Raw genomic sequence first — 6,006 nt, forward strand, 5'->3', positions numbered from 1 at the left:
AACAGCCTTAGATTTCTTTTATGTTTTGTTTGGTTTTAGTTTTGGTTTTCCTAGTGAAATATCCTACTACGAAACATGGCAACCCACCCACATCTTAGTTCCATGCAGACCTTCTGCCTTGTTTTTTTGTTATTAGGGGTTGCCATTTTACAAATCAAATTTTGCTTCATAATTATAGAGAATGTATGCACTGGGCCACGATCAAGTCTAACAGAACAATCAAACTCAAATGTGTCTTCCATTCTACCCCATTTGCCTCTTCCTCCATTGACAATCCTTTCTTCTGGTTACCATGGGGATGCAACAAGTTACCCCAAAGCTTAGCGGCATGCACGAGCATTGATTATGTTCATATACGCTATGGGTGCAAATTTAGACAAGGCTTCAAGGCAGGCAAGCATGGGGACAGCTCAAAAGCATGGGATTCTACGATGCAGCCTGAGATGCTGACCGGCACATACCAGGTACACACGCCTCTCTCTGAACAAGGCATGTAAGAACCTGTAGTGACCTCAGTCCCCTACCTGCATCAAGCTGCGTGCACATCCCTCTTCAAAAGTGGAAACAGTAAACTGAAGAAACAATGGACTTCTCCTCATAACGACCATCAAACTCAGATTATATTCTACCATATTCCAGCTATGTCCAGGTTTGATGGTGGGAGGGCTGACCTGACCTGTATTAGCTTTGCAGATGTGTGCAATAAGGTAAAGTGTGTCTTCAGAGTTGGGAGGATCCCCTATTGTTGACTTATGCCTGTGCATAGTTGGATACATGTGTGCTTAAAATCAGGCACATCATGGGCAGGGACATGCATGGTAAAAGCCTGTCAATCAAAACAGACAACCACCCTTACTATGCTCCTTAGCAGATAAACTCGTCCTTCTCCTGAACCCCAATGGGGGCCCTTGAGGATCTTCATTTTGAGGCCTGCTGCCAATCTTGACAGTATTTCTTTGACCTGTACTATTGCTTTGTTTAGACTGGTTTCCCATCTACTTTGCATTTTGTGTGAGCTTTTGATTCTCTGAATAAGATTCCAAGAGCCTGGTGCCACCTGGTCGAGACACTGACAACCACTAACAATGTGACAGGAATGTTATAGCATGTACCCAAAATGCACTCAGAAGGTCTGGGTTGCCAGCCAATGAGATTTCTGACTGTATCCCGAGAGCTCTGAGCTCATCAGTGACTTATTCATTGAGGGTTTTCCAATTGATTGGAAGGTGATGGCCACTCTATTTGGTCAAGCCTACTTGAGGAAGATGGGGGTGTCCTCTTGGGGCCTAGCTCTTAAGCCCCACCCCCATTTCTATCTGCATGCCCTTCTGACATGATGCTGTGCCTCACCACAGAATAGCAGACCAAGTGACCATGGCCTGATACCTCTTAACCTTGAGCCAAAAATAAACATTTCTTCCTTTCAATTGTTCCCTCCAGGTGTTTTACCAGTGAGAGAAATGTAGTATCTTGGTGAACTAATTGCTTCCTGACGCCTGTGTCTCAGCTTCTCTTAGTCTGTTTTCTGTCGTGGATGACACAGTATTAGACTAAAGAAGTTAAAGGTCCCTTGGAGGATGAATGCCCACAGACTGGAGCTGACTCTGGTGATTGACAGCATCCCAAGGTGGTGCAGGTAACAACATTGAGATAAGGACGGGCTTATGAATGTGTCCTTTAGTCTCTCTCTTTCTAAAGTCACAGATACAATCAGGAGGGCTGTGACTGTGACCAATCTTAATCAACCCCCATAAGCTCACCCCACCAATCCAAGGTTGGAGTCCATCTCTAGTCTGTGAATACCTCACAGTGGAGGTCAAATTTCAACAAGTGTCAGAGGGGCAAACATTCAAAGGACAGCTGGGAGTGTCAGAGGCTGGGTGCTAGGACAGGGAGTCCCTCTGTGTCGGCTGGTCTTTAATGGATAGCTTGGTAACGGTCATTTGTACATGCTCAGTTTTTATTTTTCAGTGAGGGTTTCAAGACAGTGGGAGATGAGTAGAGACCTCAGTACCTCTGGAGGGTCCGGCATGGCTGTTGGGGGCTCACCCCGCCCCACCATCATGCTGAGTCTACTATGGCTGGCTTATTCCCTCAAGATGATGCTTTTAAAAGCTCCAGTAAACAGACTTTCATAACACGCACGTGGGAGTGTTTATAGGTGTGTGTGGGCGTCTGTGCACGTGACTGCGTGTGGGTAAGCCCAGTTTTTTTCTTTTTTTCAGAGTAAATATCTTGTGTAAAATGAGTCAGAAATACACAGATAATAGATTTTTAGGGTAAAATTTTGTAGATAACATTTTGGTCAGAGGTACAAAAGCTGACTGGAATATTAAAGGATAGAAATAACTCACTTCACATGACAGAGGATCAGGGTGTTTGGTTTATTTTGCTTCTTTCTCATGGCTCCAGTTTTTTTGTTCTTAATAAAAACCCCAAGTCAGATAGTAAGGGGTGAAAGCTGAGAGATCAGAGGAGCAGAGCGACCAGCCACTAGAGAGCCCTTTTACCTCTACCAATGCTTAGACCAAAGGGGCTCCTGTCCTCAGACTGCCTCCTTGGACTGCATCATCTCCAGACTGCGTCTCCAGACCACAATGAGCTGCTGTCTCCTCCTGTCCTATATTCTCCACCCAGCCATATCCCTTTCTTTCTCCACCTCCCTAATTCTGGCATTTCAGGTGTGGGACTTCCGTGTACTAGGATTAAAGGTGTGAGCCACCACCACCTGGCCGCTAGTGACTTAGCTCTGCACTCAGGCAAGCTTTATTTGTTAAAACCCAAACAAAATATCACCACACTAGTTATCTCTGTGACATCAACAAGAAAAAAATGACATTTCAAGAAACACCTGAGCAGGCTCCTCCATTTCCTCCTGCCCTCTTTTGTCATAGCCATAACTCAGAACACAGCGATTCTGTAAATTATGTCCCATAATAGTCAGCCTGAGATGGCGAGGCACCTCAGGAAGAGGAAAGGCAGAACCATCCAGAGCTGGCCTTTCTCAAGACACAGCCTGCAAAGGAGTTTTAAAATAGGATTCCCCATAATATGACAAAGCTGTTCAGAATTCACAACTGATGGATAAAGAAGTTTCCAATCAAGCCCAAGGCAGTTTCCCCAGTAGGCTCCCTGTGATTTGCCTAGCCTCTGTCCCAGGAATCTTCTAGAAGATTGGGTGCAATCTGTTTAAGCCACATGGCCGGCTCCTGAGAATGGTGTTTACCTGTTCTCAAATGGAAAGGGGCCGGAGAGAAGTCAATTAGTTTGCCTGGGTCACAGGGCTCATGGCTGGGAAAATCTGAACGGAAGCCCAGGTTTTTCCTATCAGCCAGGATGCACCCTCAACTCTAAAGCCTGCACCTCCTCACGCCGTCCAGGCGCCTTGGTGCTTCACCCTTCTTGTCTGAAGGACTAATCTTGCATACCTTGACCCTTGCCCAGCCTTCCCATTGGAAATCATCCAGAGGTGTGCTCTGCTTTGAACACAACTGGGCGTTCTCTCTCTTTGTTCTGGCTGGCCACTGCCTCCCCGACTCCGCCCCATTCCCAGGCCTTTCCTGAGAACATCCAGGTGTCAGGGCATGTGATATTTTAAAGGTTCGCTTTTTGACACTTGGCACCTTCAATTGCTGCAGGCTCAGCTAGTTGTTGACAACGGACACATCTGTATCCACTGTAGCCATTTGTAAATCAGTTCATTTGTAATCAGATTGCTGCATGGTACTCAGCTAGCTGTTGACAATGGACACATCTGTACTCACTGTAGCCATTTGTAAACCAGATCCGTGCTGGTTCTGCACTTTTGGTCTTTCTTTTTGGACTATCTTGACCAAAAGGATTCCACTGGATGATGAAGCATCAGAACTAGTATGTCTGGGCATCAAAAACATCAAAAGCATTGGAGCTTTCCTTTCTTTTCTTTTTTAATCCCCAGCCTAGGTCCAGAGCAAACAAATAAGCCCCATGGGCTATAGCTGCACCTGGAGAGGACACCACGTCGCAATAAGCCACCAAAATCGGGGCAGTTCATTACTGCAATATAATCTAGCAATAACTGCCAAGGGAATCCAAATAGGTATAAAAACTGGAAGGTCCCCAATAGGTCATGCCATGAAAGCATCTTGGTATCTGGGGTCTAAACAGACTGAAGGACATCAACTCACAGATACGGCGATCACTACCTGCCACCCACTCCTTCCAAGGACCTGCTGCTACACAGGCAAGCTCCATCCCTCAAACCTCATAATTTGTCCCCCCACACTGTGTTATGGGAGCCAGTCACCACCCCCCTTCCCGGAATGTCTCCTCCTCCCTGATGCCTGGTTTCCTGGTGAGCTAGTTAGCCCCTCTCTCTACCCTATCCCAAACTTGTCTCCAGTGGCCGTGCTGCATGGGGCTGTTTGGGATCCTGCTAGACAGGTCGCGCCCAACATCTTCAACCTTTAGGAGGTTGAGAGTTATACAACTTGGAGGTTTGTTTTAAAAACAGGAATGAACTGGGGCCTTACATTTAATCCAGCAAAGGAAGCCAGATCTCTGTGAGTTTGAGACCAGTCCAGTCTACATAGTCAGTTCCAGGTCAGCCAGAGCTACAGACTGAGACTCTGAAAAACAGCCCACCCACTCAGGAATACAAAATTGTAATCACAACATAAAGTAGAGGATCTTGAAGGATCCATGCAAGTGAGAGCGGGAAGCAGGGGCCCCATGCTCTGATCAGCTCATTTGCAGAGGGAAGCCAGAATCCTAGGTGGTGACAGACCTGTGCTGAGAGTAATCCTCAGGGGGTGACAGACCTGCGCTGAGAATAAAGGAAGTGCCTGAGTGGCTCCTTCCAAGTGACGGCAAATGTTACGAAATGAAACCCCTCATTCGCTGGGTTCTGGAAAATGGCTTACTGCAAGAGCTGTCCCTTCCCTGTGTGACCTTAATAAAAGGCAGGCCAAGGCCAGAAGTTGTGCCTGTGAATTCCTGCTCCTCACCGAGACCATAACTGCCAATAGAACAAAGCATGCATTACAGAAGCCATGGCCACACTCTCCTCTCCCTGGGGCGGAGGGGGCTCTGACTCACCCTCTATAAGAAGAGGTTGGTCACTGGTAAAACCTCTAAAGCTACACTCCAATCTTTTATGCTGAACCAGGAGCCTCACATAGACTATTCATTACCTCGCCCCTCCCATGATGTTACTAGCCCACAGTCAATCCCCTGCAACAACTCTCCCTAAGAACACCTGGCCTTAGGAAGTCCACATTTGGCTTTTGTTGGCAGGAGCCAAAGCAGACTTCTCTGAGATGTTTAAACAGACAGGGCTGTGGTTGAAGTAGGATTTGAGGTATTGAGGTTTGCTTTCTTTTTAATGATTATTTTCATCCATGAGAGAGAAAACAGAACCATGAGTGAGTCTGCATTATCTAGATTTGGGTGTCCAACCTTTTGACAGTGTGACACAACGTATTAGCCACAACACTTATCCTAGGGAATCATGAAATTACTTTTTAAAAATTACAAAAAAAAAAAGCAAAAAACCCCCTCATGTTTTAAGTCATCTTATGACTTTGGGTTGAGCCATATCATACCATATCCTTGGCTGTGTGCGGCCCATGGGTGTGAATTGGACACTCCTGGCAAAGTAAAGAGTTAAACAAGTCAGAGAGGAGGAATAGAAGGGTTAGCCTTCCCCAGGCAGCCTGCAGTTGGGCTTCACCGAACTCCCAGTAGCAATGAGGGTCAAAATGGCATGGGAATAGAGGGATGAGGAAGGCAATGGAGGGGTGGGCTGCATGAGCAGGGGGCGTGCATGGCTTTGGGGGTGGGCAACAGGGCGTAGAGCACGAGATGCATCACGTGTACCAGGTGCACCGCAGAGTGAAGGGCGTGAGGTCGCTCATGTGGGACGGGGCATGGGGCGTGTCCCTTAAAAGAGGGTGCTTGGAGCTTACAAGCGAGTCGACTAGGTGGGCCAGGGACTGAGGCGTCCGGAGGTGGAGCGTGGGGACTTCC

The sequence above is a fragment of the Myodes glareolus genome, chromosome 1, assembly GCF_982192425.1.
Source record: "Myodes glareolus chromosome 1, mMyoGla1.1, whole genome shotgun sequence".
Taxonomy (NCBI): Eukaryota; Metazoa; Chordata; class Mammalia; order Rodentia; family Cricetidae; genus Myodes; species Myodes glareolus.